The sequence below is a fragment of the Pteropus medius genome, unplaced genomic scaffold (genome assembly GCF_902729225.1).
Source record: "Pteropus medius unplaced genomic scaffold, Ma_sr-lr_union100, whole genome shotgun sequence".
NCBI classification, from domain to species: domain Eukaryota; kingdom Metazoa; phylum Chordata; class Mammalia; order Chiroptera; family Pteropodidae; genus Pteropus; species Pteropus medius.
The window spans coordinates 553,958-567,655 of record NW_024346065.1 but is presented as its reverse complement, the minus strand read 5'-3'; positions in this window follow the sequence as shown (position 1 = coordinate 567,655).

The window sequence follows — 13,698 nt, the reverse complement described above, 5'->3', positions numbered from 1 at the left end:
TAAGCCTAGGCTGACAGAATGTATGGCAAGTCACAATACGCAAGAAAGGTAATAGTTTCTCACGTTCAACTTTGTTTCAACCTTTCACCTGCCTTTGCATATCTAAAGCTGAAATTATAATTTAAATATTTTTCCTTAACTATTTCTTAGGGCAGTGAGAATGATAGAGCAGATCTTGGGAGGTGAATAAGCAATAACCGAAGTATTTGTAGCTTTGCAGAGAATCTCCTAAAAAGAACACGTAAAATGTTAAAATAAATGATCATCCCAGAGCCCTCTGGAGAACATAGCGATGGGAAACGTATTTTTATCTCTCTACTGTCACATAAGCACCTCAGTGGCAGGCGAACACTACATAAATAGAAAATGGTCAGGTCAATTATCCCTGCATCATTTCCCAATCCTGTGGAGCTCAAAATGCTTGTGATTGGTGCCCCGCTTCTTCCTTAATAACCATTTCAAAGCAAGCCAGTTTAATTGGGCTTGCTAATATAGGAATTCTATCTCTGCTGGAGTGCTGTAAATTGTAATCCTTAGTATTTCAGCCACTAGTAAGGATCTGCAACAGTTACTAAAGTCACAATGTGCTAAGAAGCACTGCAGGAACTAGTGCCTTCCATTAGTATAACATTTTCAACTTAGTGTTCTCAGTTCAATTTCTAATTTTATGTTTTTATTACCCTGTAAGATTAGTAATGTGAACCCCAGCAGCTCTATCTGCCAAGAAGGCCTCCTTCTGGTAATGGGCCCAAATTCATAACCAGAGCCTCGCAGCTGACAGAGGCCTCTCACACACTGTACAATTCAGGGAAAAGCCACAAACTGATCTGACAGCCTCCTGCACTGTGCTCCTGCCACCTGAGTCAACCCTTATAAGGGAGTTCTTGGTATCCTATTTCCATCAATGGACTAAGACCTGGCCCTTCCCATTGGAACTACACAACTATATCCTCATTTGCATCTATCTATACAAACCAATCAGAGCTGCTCTATGATGATCAATCAAAATGCACAATTTTAACCAACCAGGACAGTGTCATTTGGACCAATCAGAACTGCACTATTTGGATTCTTTATTTGCATAAAATGGACCAATCGGGAACCAAGGTGGGAGCTTTGTCGAAGGTGGCCTCCCCTTATTCTCAGTAGAGCACTTTTAGTTTCTACCGAGGCTGTTTCCCTGGTTTGTCAGCTGTTCGCCTGAATAAAGCCTCTCCTTTTCTGCACCTCAGACTGGGAACTTTCGTTGACAGTAAGAAAAGTGTGTCTCCTCTTTTCAGATGAGGAAATCAAGAAAATAAGCTGTTAAAGGTCTTGTCCGTGGTAACAAAACTACTCAGTAATCAGTGAGGTCTAGGACTTGGTTCCAACTCTGGGCTCAACTTCTTTTTAATACAGTACCTAGTAACCACATATGGCTATAATGCTCTTTTAATGTGGCAAATTTGAACTGAGATGTCTTATAAGTACATCCTGGACACTTAGATTTAAAACACTTAGTATGGAAAAAAAAGTAAAACATTTCTTAGTAATTTTTTTATGTATGACATGTTGAAATAATTGGGTTAAATAAAAATGTTATTAAAATTAATTTCATTTGTTTCCTTTTATAATCTGGCTACTAGAAAATTTATAGTAGCTTGCATTATATTTCTACTGGACAATGCTGGTCTATACAATTCTCTTTCTTGATTCATTTTTAAATGTGTTCTGTTTTTAAAGCCCGATGCTGACTTTTAATGTTACTAACCATTGTATCTATTTTATTCAATTCTATAGACATTTGTTGAGTGCCTTTGCTGTGCAAATAACTATGTGGACAACAGAAAGATAAAAAAGACATTGTCCTTTCCTACTCTCCAGTTATTCACAATAGAGTCTGAGAGATAAAATGAGCACAAATGCCTATAATCACTGGAAGCTTGTGGTTTTAGAGCACAAAATAGGGAGACTACTGCCAGATATCTGGGGGATTGAGAAAGAGCAATTTAGGCCTTGAAAAATGCATAGGCTTTCAAAAAGCCGAGAGTTTAGCATAGGAATTTCAGATGGACCATACCAAAGAGTTGAGATTTTGTCCTGCAGGTGATAGTCACTGAAAGTTTGAGCAGGAAAGTGATATCAGAGTTGTGGTTTAGGAAGATTATTTTAGCAGCATTGATTGAAACTGAAAGAAATTGGACATGCAAAAGGCAGACACTAACACGAACCACAAGAGGGAGAGGTATAGCTTTCTGCCTCTTCACTAATAGAAAACATACATGATAAAAATAAATAAATATTTATGCTGCAGTCAAAGATCTCAATGACTAGGTTCTTCGGAATGAATTGATTTTATGTTCTGAGGCATGAAAGACAAGCCACATATTTACTGACATCTTTTTACCTTTCCAGAATAATATGGTACCTCATTATTAAAAATGAGCAAGTGGATAAAAACGTCTTCTTTTTCCTAGGCACAAAATTTCAGGAGCTAATGGTCATTCACCCAATGAAGTTCCACATTCAAATCTAACCACGTTCAGGGAAGAGAGTTAGCAAATGAGACCGTCAGGAGGAGATGGACAGGACCAGAAATTGAAGTGTGATTATGGTAATAAGACTATGGAAGTCTCTGAAGTTGACTGGTGGAAGAAAGGAAAAGAGGCTACAAAGCAGAAGGAAATTAGTACCCCAAAAGAATGACCAAATAGTGGTAAAATATAAGCAAAAAAAATTCCAAAAAACTTTTCTAGGTAATTATGTAAATTAAAGTTTATAGGAACCATTCAAGGATTACTTTCTAATAAAATGTTCTCTTTAATAAACATGTGATATCAATAATATATATCAAATATACCCACGTGTTGCAGTTTATGCATGAAATGATCTCTTGGTAAAAGGAATCCTTTTAGGTAGCTCTAAATGTTAAATTATATATGGTTCAATTATATATGCTAAACTACATTCCTGGGACAAGATTAAAGTTTTCCTTTAAGAGTACAGTTTTAATCTCCTTCTAACACCCTCTTCCTAGTACCTTTTTTCTTTTGTCTTTTATAATGCCCAAAGCCAAGAGGCTGGAAGGACGCAGTGCTGAGCATACCTATCCTTCACCCTTCATTTAAAAGAGTGAGGAAGAACCCCAGAGCCTTTACGGTAGTACTGTCAGACCAATTTTACAGACAGAGAGAAACTCATTTCAAAGCAGGAGCTCATCTACTGGGTGAAGGTATGTGTCATTCTTTTTGTTGTGTCAAGGGAGATGTGAAGTAGGAGTGGTTGCCTTTACCTGGTATCACCTGCCTGGAATAGATGAATGAATGAGTAGCAATTCTGGGTTAACACTGTGAACACAAGTGAGCCTAGCTGAAGGGGTCAGGATCAGGTTTTTGTTTGTTTGTTTGTTGTTGTTGTTGTTGTTAGTTCAATGGCCAAGTTGGATTTCTTCCCATATTAGATTCTGTTACTCATAGTTCTTCAGATTATAAACTCGAGCTTTCAAACACTTGGCATTTAAAAGCAAGGGGATAGCTACTGTTTCTCTTTGATTCTGTTTTCTTCAACTCTCCTCACTTTCTTTTCATATATAGACGATCATTTCCATATACAATTTTCATGTTATGTCAAATCTCTGATGTAGCAGCCTTTGGGGAAATATCTCTCAAATTATCCATAGATTGGGAAGAATTTAATAATCGAAATGTAACTAGGTTTTAAATATGCTTTTATTTTATTTATTCTATTCTATTCTATTCTATTCTATTCTATTCTATTCTATTCTATTCTATTCTATTCTATTCTATTCTATTCTATTTTATTTTATTTTTTCTAATGTGTGCCCCCCAGGATATAGTAAGACTCAGAGCAGACTTTTGTTCTCTGCCACCTATATCAACTCTGAGAGGTGAAGGAGTTTGGAATTTTCAGAGAAGCTGAGGGAGTGAGGACAGAGAAGTCAAAAGTTTCCAGTTTTGTCCTGAAAATTGGCCAGCAGAGGGAGGGTTTACTTCAAGGTAATTTAGACACAAAATACATAGGAATCAAGAAGCTTGGGCAATCTTGAAAAGAGTAGTTTTGATTTGTAATGGAGAAGGGTACATAGAAGCTGCAAGGAATATTTGGGAAATAACATAGCGATTTAAAGTTAAGATTTTAGATGCTGGTCCTAATTGTATCGTAATAATAATATCGGGCTTAAAACATTTTTTTAAACCAAAACTCCTCCTAAAAAAGAGAGATGTTGCTTATTGGCTAGAATTCAATTTTCTCATCTGTAAAATAATGACAATAATAAATGTATCTACCTCACACAGTTGTTTTATAAAACAATACAAAAATGTTTTAGATTATGAGTGTATACACATGACTCAAGGGCGCTAAGAAAAATAACTCTGGCCATAGCATGAAGTCCAAGGTAGAAGGGAGGATAATAAATGAGGAAAAGGGGATTGGTAATGACCAATGGTCTGTCCAATGTGTGAATCTGTGTCTAGCTGAATTGGGTAATGCGAGACTGGTAGTTTAACGAATTTGTACAAGGTGGTTTGTGTGCACTTGAAAAAACTGAGTATGCATGTCGTGTTGGAGAGGACACTGTGGGCAAAGAGCTGTGTTAGGGAGGGAAACCGCAGATGTGGAGAGAGCTACAAGCCAGGCTGCTCCAGGAAGCAGAGTTGGAACCCAGAGACACAAAGAAGCAGAGGATCCCAATCACAGATTTCCAACCCCACTTCTGGTTCCTTATACTTCTTTCTCTTGACAAAATTGTCTTTGAGAGGTAATAAGAAAGTACATACCAAAGTTTGAGAGAACTGAGGTATGTTATTAAGCAACTGTTGAAGACAGTGTCAAGAATATAACACTTAAAATAACTCTCATTATGTCACTGCTTTAAAAGTTCCAGGATTCCCCTCTGCTTTCAGGATAAAGACCAAGTTTCTTACTAGAGCATTCAGAGCCTTTTACAATTTGGTCCCAGTCTGCTTCTCTTACCTCATGCCCTGCTGCTCTTCACTTCTCCCGTTCTCCTGTCCTTTTCCTCATACGTTACCTATTTGTAGTCTAACCAAACTTCTCATGTCCCTAACCATACCAAATTCCTCCAAGTCTTCTTTGTAGCTTTTTGTATGCTGTTCCCTCTGCCCAGAATGGTCCTTTTTCTGCCTGTTGAAGTCATATTCAGTCTCTCAGACATGGTTCTAACATTGCCTCTTCCATGAAGATCAGATATTAGTTTCCTATTCTAAACTCCCATAAGAACACTTTATTCATTCCCCCTATTATGAAATGCACAGTCACCACTTGACTGGGAACTTCTTGGAATGATGCTTGTTTCCCAGCTTTTAGCATTTAATGCCTGACACACAGTGGGCACTCATTACTGTTTTTTTTTGTTTGTTGTTTGTTTTTGAAGCTGAACGCAGTTTCACCCATCCCACCACTTTACCACAACCAAGTTCCATGGCCAGACACAGACACCATTCTACCTATCTCATTTAGACTTCACCCTGTGTTCTCCAGGTCATTATTTTCAGAGATATTAATATTTGAGAAGGAAAACAAAATTTGGGGGAGAGAAGGAGTTTTGGTTTAAAAATTGTTTTAAGCCTAATGTCTTCCAATTACTCACCAAGAATTTGTTGCTAAGTCGTGTCTTCATGCTGTGCCGACCAAAAGGAAGATTCTGTCTAAGGCATGGATGACTCAACAAGGAGAACAATGTGCTCTAATATCATTCAATTTAACACCTCATTGCTCTCTAGGAAATGATCTGTAAACTTAGAGTTCAGTTTGTCACCTCATTCCTGGAAGTTTAGCAAGATCTTCCTGGCTTTAATTGGTTCTATAAACTATTTCATCTTTTTTTCTTTTTTATATAATTGGATCCATGATGGTTTGTCAATTTGGGTTGAAGTAGATGACTCTTTTACCAGTGTAGATTCTTAGTCCTCTCTCACCAATTCGGTTAATATTTGAGATGCCTACATCAGAGAGCTTTTTATTACAAAATTTACAATAGTGCTCAAAATGTAAATATACCCAGAAGAAGTAATCTGCTATTATTAAAGCTCAGGAATTCAATTTGATTCAATTCATACAATGTTTGGAGCTCCTGCTTCATGCCTGTTTTCAAGTAGCTTACAACTTGAGAGGAAAGAAAAAAACCAGTGATCACAATATAGTGTAATAACTGCTCTTAGGGATGCTAGTGGGGCCCCCAAAAAAGGGCAGGCATCTCAGCCTGGGAGAGGTTGGAGAGAGGAGGCACATGGTGGCAGCAAAGGTTTTCCAAAAGAGTCCATTCTTCAGCAGATTTGTGAATGTTAGGGGATGTCCCTAGACAGGGGGAACCACAGGTGCAAAAGTACAGAGGGATGGGAAACGAGTTTGGAAGCCTGGTCCATAGAGTAGGTAGCCTATATCTAAGTAATGTCCAGCTCTTTCACGTGAGGGATAAAGTTTCAACCCTTAAGTCAGGTGAGACTGACTTCATAATTATGCCTGACACAGCCTGATGGAAGTTACCATGTAATGCATTTAAAATTGCTCAGGCTTCTTCCTAATATATATCAGCATCACATTTTCCATCAAAGTGGTTGTGAGGAGACATACAGACGTGGATTCACATCTCAGCTCCATCACTTATTAGCTGTGACACATAGGGCAAGTTACTTCTCTGTGCCTTTTTCCTCATTTGCAAAATGAGAACATACCTACCTCTTCACATTACTATGAGAATAAAAGAAGAATATCTACTTAGCACAGGGTCCAATATATGTATTAAGTATTTTATAAATGTTAGCTATGTTGATGAAAATGAGTCCAGAGAATCTAATAAAGATATAAGGATAAATGGTTGGTAGTCAAGGGATGGTAATTAACTGCAGCTCCCGAGAATCCCAGAGGTAGCACTCTCAAGAAGTTATCTAATATACTCTTCTGCATCTAAGAAGAAAAATGCTTAAATCAGCAGTATTAGGCCCTGCCTGCCACCAAGGGCCCTAAATATATCTGAGGAAAGATGGGGTGGAAGAGAGAACAAAATAAAATCACAAGCAGGAAGAAGGGAATGAGAGATAAGGGGGAAAGGAAGCAGAATGACCAGATGAAGGGGATAAGAAATAGACCACAGCAGCACATCTGACATTAGTTGCTTATTCCTGGCTTAAATCTTGCAAAGCAGATGGTGACTTTATTTGAGATAAAAAGAACCAAATGAAAGGTTTGAGAACTCCAAGAGGTCACATGTCTAGCACTCCCAGAGAGGTCTAGGTATAAGAAGATTTTAAGTAGAAGGAAGAAGAACATCTCTGAGAATGTTTGGGAGCTCTTTCTAAGAATCTCTTCATCAAACTCTGAAGAAAAAGAGAATCTCCAGATGGACCGTTGTGTTTATTAAGACTGCTGATGTCAGGAGGGGCTCAGAGACTGCTACTTGATAGAACCAGAAACATTAGGCCAAAGGTTTACACATGAAATCTCTCTGAGAAACAAATTTTGGAGGAGTCATTAAAGGCAAACTTCCGTATATGGTTCCATGTAAAAAATAGATGTAGGCTGCCTACACATACGCAAGTCACCTGTTTGGCTGGAGGGATTTTAGTAAGACCTAAACCATCAGTAATTGGAACAAAATGGTTTTCTTCCAGGAGCTTTCGACATCCACTCACATCCCCATTTGATTTTAACCTAATGCTCTTTAGTAACATGGCTCTCTATTAAGTATTTACTCCTGAGAAATGATTGTCCTAATTCTTTCTTTTCTACGTCTTTCATTTTTTCAGTCTATTTTTGGAGCCTGAGCTATCATTACTGCATGCTGTCTTTTTCTGTAGTTAGGCCTTCTTCCCTCTCCTCCTCTGGTTACTGATAGGTTAGCAGGGATAATGCTGAACCAGAGCCAGATGGTAATTAAGCAAAATAAGTCAAGCAAATCAAAACATCCAAATATTTGGTATCAGGTTAGTTAGCCACAGCAGCACTTTCTTAGATGCAGTTTTATTTTGATGTGTTACATAAGCCCTCTGGTTGGAGCTGTCAGCTTTCTTCCATGAGGTGTCATGAAAGAGCAATGGAAAGGGGATGCTGTCATGATGTAGCACCGCAGAACCATGTGCCAGAGGCCATGACCCAGCCCTTACCTGAAACTCGAGGAAATTTTTTGATGTCAATATCTCTTTGAAGGAACATAGGGAATTTTGTCTTCTTACCAGAGTAGTTGGGTGATTTTACTGTTTTTAAAAGTTTACTCCTAACCTAGGTTTCATTTCTAAATAACAGTAAAGACACTGTCATCATGAACAAACAATTTTTAGTGTATATCATATGTAAGATGCTGGCCAGGCACCAGGTAAACAAAGAGGCAGAACACATAATTTGTATTCAGTATTTATTGTTCAGAGGAAATAAGGCATGTATATTTAAATACATACATACATTTTAACAAACAAACAAATGAAAACTGCCACATAATACATACTGAGTGTCAAAAGAGTAATTATTAGCATATTAGTAGCTGATCATATGCCCCAGTTTGTCCCGGATAGTCCCAGTTTATGCCTGCTATTCCAGACTAATTATGCCCTCTTTAATTCTCAAACATCATAGTTTGGATGATAAATTATATGGTCATTTTATTTACGGATCAGCGTTCTAGGAATTAAGGGGAGGGAGTGATTATCAATGGCTAGAGCAGTTGGTAGAACTTGCATTGGGCCTTGAGTTTGGGCAGAAGCAAGAGGAGAGCATTCTACAGGAGAATATCAAGAACAAAGGTACCAAAATGGGAGTGGGAATAAAGACAGCCATGGCACAGTTTCAGGGGACGCTATTCACATTATGTTCCCTGTGAATGGTGCTCTCTGGATTGCGCAACTTCTGGCTCTAGGGGTATGCCATATTTGGGGAGCAATTGCAAAATCACTTTAGCTGGAGAAGAGAATTCGTGTAGAGAATTTGTGTGAGATAAGAATAGAAGCATGCAAAGAACAGATAGTGGAGGATATTAAATGCCAGATTAAGAAATTTAATTTTTTATCCTGTAGTGGATTGGAATTTAATTGAAGAGTTTTGATCAGGGAATGATACCTACGACGAAATGGTTTTGGAAGATTAATATTTTCAATGAAAGCATTCAATTGAAAGGAGAAGAAAGATGAAGGAGAAGAATTAGTTCCAAAAGTATTAGAAATGCCCAGGAGAAAGTTGAAAAGAAGCTACAACAGTGGCAGTAGAAAGGAATATGAAGAGATAGACCTGAGAGAGTTTGCAAAAGCAGGATTGATGAAGTGTGATAACTGGCTAACTATGCAAGGAGAGAAATCAAAATGACTCTAGGTGTAGTACTTGAGTGCTGAGAAAATGATGGTATCATTGATGAATGTAGGGGAATTAAGAGAAGTTAGCTTTTGTGGGGGGAAGGAAATACATGAGCTGTCTTTCAGACATGATAAGTTTGAGACATCCATTTGGAAATGTCCAGCAGGAAATATTAAATTGGAGCTGAGACAAGCGGTGATGGCTGGAGATGTAGATTTAGGAATTCTGTGGAGGGTCGAATGAATGAAAAAGTGTTCTCCTTCAAAATCATAAATAGTAGACACCCCAAGATTATCCTTTGGGTTGCAATGATACTTTCTAGAGTAGGAAAGAATACAGCTTGCAAAGAGAGCAGAAGAGAAATCCCAGAAGCAGAAGGAAATGGGACGGTGTGTCGTGAAGAACACCAAAGGAAAAGAAAGTTTCAAGCTTCAGAGGTTGATCTATAGTGAGTGCCAAATGTTGAAAAGAGGGCAAGGAAGACTAAGACTGAAAAAAGGCACAGTTTTTGGTGGTGAGGATGACATGGGGTCTGTGGAGGGTATCATTTTATTATAGTTGTAGAGGTGGACTCCATGTCTTACGGGTTAAGGGATGAGAGATGGTAATTCAAGGAACACATGAATGAATGCTGATCTTGTGGTAACTTTGGTAGTAAAGGGATGAAATAAATATAATGAAAGTTCAAGAAATAGCCAGGATTAAGGAAGGATTTTTAAAAAGATATAATAAGAAATTTATGTTCTGCGTTGGACTATAGATAGCAATTTTATTTGCTTGGAACGAATTCTGATTTTTCAAATTGCTCGCAGTTCCTTTCTTCCTCTGAATTCCAAGCAAGAAACTTACTAAAGCAAGGAGAAGAAAACACAGGTAGGAAAAGAACTGATAAAAGATTCAACAGTTAATCATAACAGGTGAATAAAGTGGACCTAATCCCTTCCATGTAGCTGGGCCCCTTTCTGTTCAGGTAGAAATTATATGTATCTATAGCTGAGGCAGACATGGCCCCTGGCATTTAGGACATTTCTAAAATACTGAAGGTTTTTTTTTTTTTTTTGAGGGTTCTCTAAATTCCCCCAATCAACCCCCACCCCAGTTAAAAAACCCTCAGTGGCCTACAAATTTCCCAGCCTGACATCCATCCTGCTTTCCACTTCCCCATCTGCTTTCCACTTCCCCATCTTAGTTCAGGGCCCAATTACTTCTTGCCTTGCTTATTGTAATAGCCTGTCTCCTGTCTCTCTCCACATCCTACACACTGCTCCCAGGTCAATTTTTCTAAAGCACAGTTCTGTTCCTATCTGTGCCTTGCTTAAAAGCCTTCAACAAATTCCCATTGTCAACTGATTTAGGTACAGGCTCCTCACCCTGACTTTTAAAGCCAATCATAATATGGCTTTGGCTTACCTATTCTGCTTTAATTTTCACAATTTCCTTATATTCAAATTGATCTATGGGCATAATAAAGAGGGAGCCACTTGGTTTTTCTATCTGAAGTGCTCGCGAAATTTCCCTATGAAAACAATGGGATTCGCACAGAAATAAGGCAGAAGGTGTGAAGGTCATTTTTCACGTCCTGGTAAATGTGATCTTGCTGTCTGAGCATCCTCCAAAATATTTTGTTTGTAATCTTTATATGGCACTTAGCAAATCCTGCCTCTTTTAGAGTAATTTATGTGCTTCTTCTGTCTCTACCATAGAGAATGAATGCAGCTTGAGGACAAAGACCATGTGGTCCTCATCTTTGATCACCTCCAGGGTCTAGTACTGTACCTTGCATTGGGGGTATTCAATACATTTTCTTAAAATTTCCTGACTATTTTGAAAAGAGGTTGAGGCCCTTAAATAACTGCCATTGCCCACCACCTCTCAATATGTCATTCCTTCTCATGATTATGCAAACATTTTTATATTTTAACATAGTAATTGTATGACCTTTGCATGGCTACAAGGACATTATAAATTGGATTATAAGTAGCTAGAATACAGGAACTTTTTATGGTTTCACCTTGTGTGTATGGAATGCTCAATTTAAAGATTTGTGTACATAAATTCTTAATAAATGTCTTATGACAATAACTTTAGTAAGTCCACTTGCAGAAGGTTATTTTATAAATAAATCAAGGTTTCTTAAACTAAGATGGAACTGTATGTAAAGTTATATATAAAAATGTCCATTCTTCTCTGGAGAGAGGGTCCATAGCTTTCATCAGGTACTCCCAGAGATCTGCTACCTAGAAAAGAGTAAGAACCATTTTCATGAATTAATATATCTATGGGATCATTTTTACTTTGTCCCCATTCATTTCTCGCAAAGGAATTTTTTAAAGTTTCAGTAGTTGTTTCTTAGACAATAGAATCATCAGAAATACAATCACTTAGAATAATTCCTGATGCTGCTTTCAAGCCTCTACTCTATCCTCACTAATGCTAGTGTTGCCTTTGGCTGGATTGAAGATCTGAATGCGGTCCCAGACATGGTGTGTGAGAACCTCACCATCTGTCATGTACGTCTTCCTTGCCCCTCCTTTTAGAATTAGGAGGCCTCTGCTGTTCTCACAGGGGATTTTTACCCAGATGCTCACTATCAAAATTCCCAACTAGCCCCTTCTTTCTCATTCCAACACTTCTGGCTGATCCCACAGTTTTGGTTAAGAGTTTAAGAGGAACAAAATCTCTTCTAACAAGGCCAGTCTCAGACACTAAATCCATTAGCTTTTTCTAGTGAACTTTAGAAAAAGAGAGTGGGAAGTAAACTTTTGGTTTATTATTAAAAACTTGCTTCTTGTAAACGCTGTCTCCTCCTTGCTGATTGTTAATGATTTTTCTATATCTCTTTGCTTCCTCTTTTATTTCCTTTGGGATTCACTTCCCCCAATGACTTAATTTAGGTAATGGTCTGATTAGTGCAACTTCTACTCCAGCAGATTTCCTGGGCTTTTACATCAGTGCTTTTCCATATGATAAACTCCATTAACAAGTCTCTGAACATTCAAGGAAAAGGAAGCAGTCATTTAACACAATGTACTCTACCTCATTCGCCCCTATGTTCTGGTCTAACTTTCTCAGCTTGGAGCCTCTTCAGCAGATAATTCCATCAACATAGAATTAGAACTGAGCTGCAGCATCAAAACTGATAGCTGTACAGATTCATTTCCTCATAGGTACTGTCCATATCATCAGTATAAGTAAAAAAAAAAAAAAATTATGCCTACAGAAGACACCATTACTTAGAATGTTTTTGTGTGTTTTTTTAATGCCATTTTTTCAGTAGTGTTGTGGATTTGTCCCAATGCAGTCATCTTTTTCTTCCAATTTCCAAGGCTTTTCCAGACATGGTTAGGAGTATAGTATAATCTGGGCTATGGAATCAAAAAATTCAATGACCCACAACAGACTATTTGATGTGACATTCTAAGCAATGGTTCTCAACCTTTACTATATATTGGTAGCAGCTGGGGATCTTAAAAAAAACATGACACTTGGATCTCATTCCCAGAGATTCTGATTTAATTGGTTGGGGGCGTGTCATAAGCAGTGGGGATTTTTAAAAGCTAAGATAACAATAGACAAGGTTGAGGACCAGTTTCTAAAGTAATCAACAGGACTAACACAATCAGCTTCAATCAATGAAGCCAAACCAGAGCTACCTTCATGATGTCATAATACTATCATAAGACAGTAGAGGGCATAGTTGACTTAAATTTATATAGAGATAAACTGTTTTAGGAAATAGCATTTAGTTAACTTAATACAGTCTTAACTTTGTACTTTGTGGTCATCTTTTGCCATTTACTTTAGTTTTCATTTACTTACTGCTAAAGCCAAGTTAATTCTTGTATATTGGAATTTACTGGGAAGCCCTGTAATGATGCGCGGTTAGTAGAGTCATTATACAATTTGTCCACTTTTGAGAGCACGAGGGAACACTATTAATGATTTTGCTAGGACAAAACGTATAAACTAGGACTATCTTAGGTAACCTGGACATATGGTCACCCTATGGTCACCATGTCTTCTGTGGGATCCAGAAAAGCAAGAATCTGTAACATGACTTTACTAAATAAAGCAACCAGTAGTAACTATGTACTTATGCTGATCACTAGTCTTCAGTATTATTTTTATGTATGCCCATCCATCATTGATTAGCATTACACCTTGGGCAGTACAAAAGAAACTAAAAACATGTTTTTAAGTCTCGGGCATTATATACAATCTAGTTGGGAAGAAAAGACTAATTCATGAAGTTGTTCTAGTATGTAAAACGCAAGAACCTCCTCAAAAATCCTTTCAGGAAGCAGAATATGATAAATAAACAAACTAAATAATAAATACATTCATTTAAAAAAACTACCCTTAGTTACATACAGGCTGTCCTTGACGTAAAGTGATTCC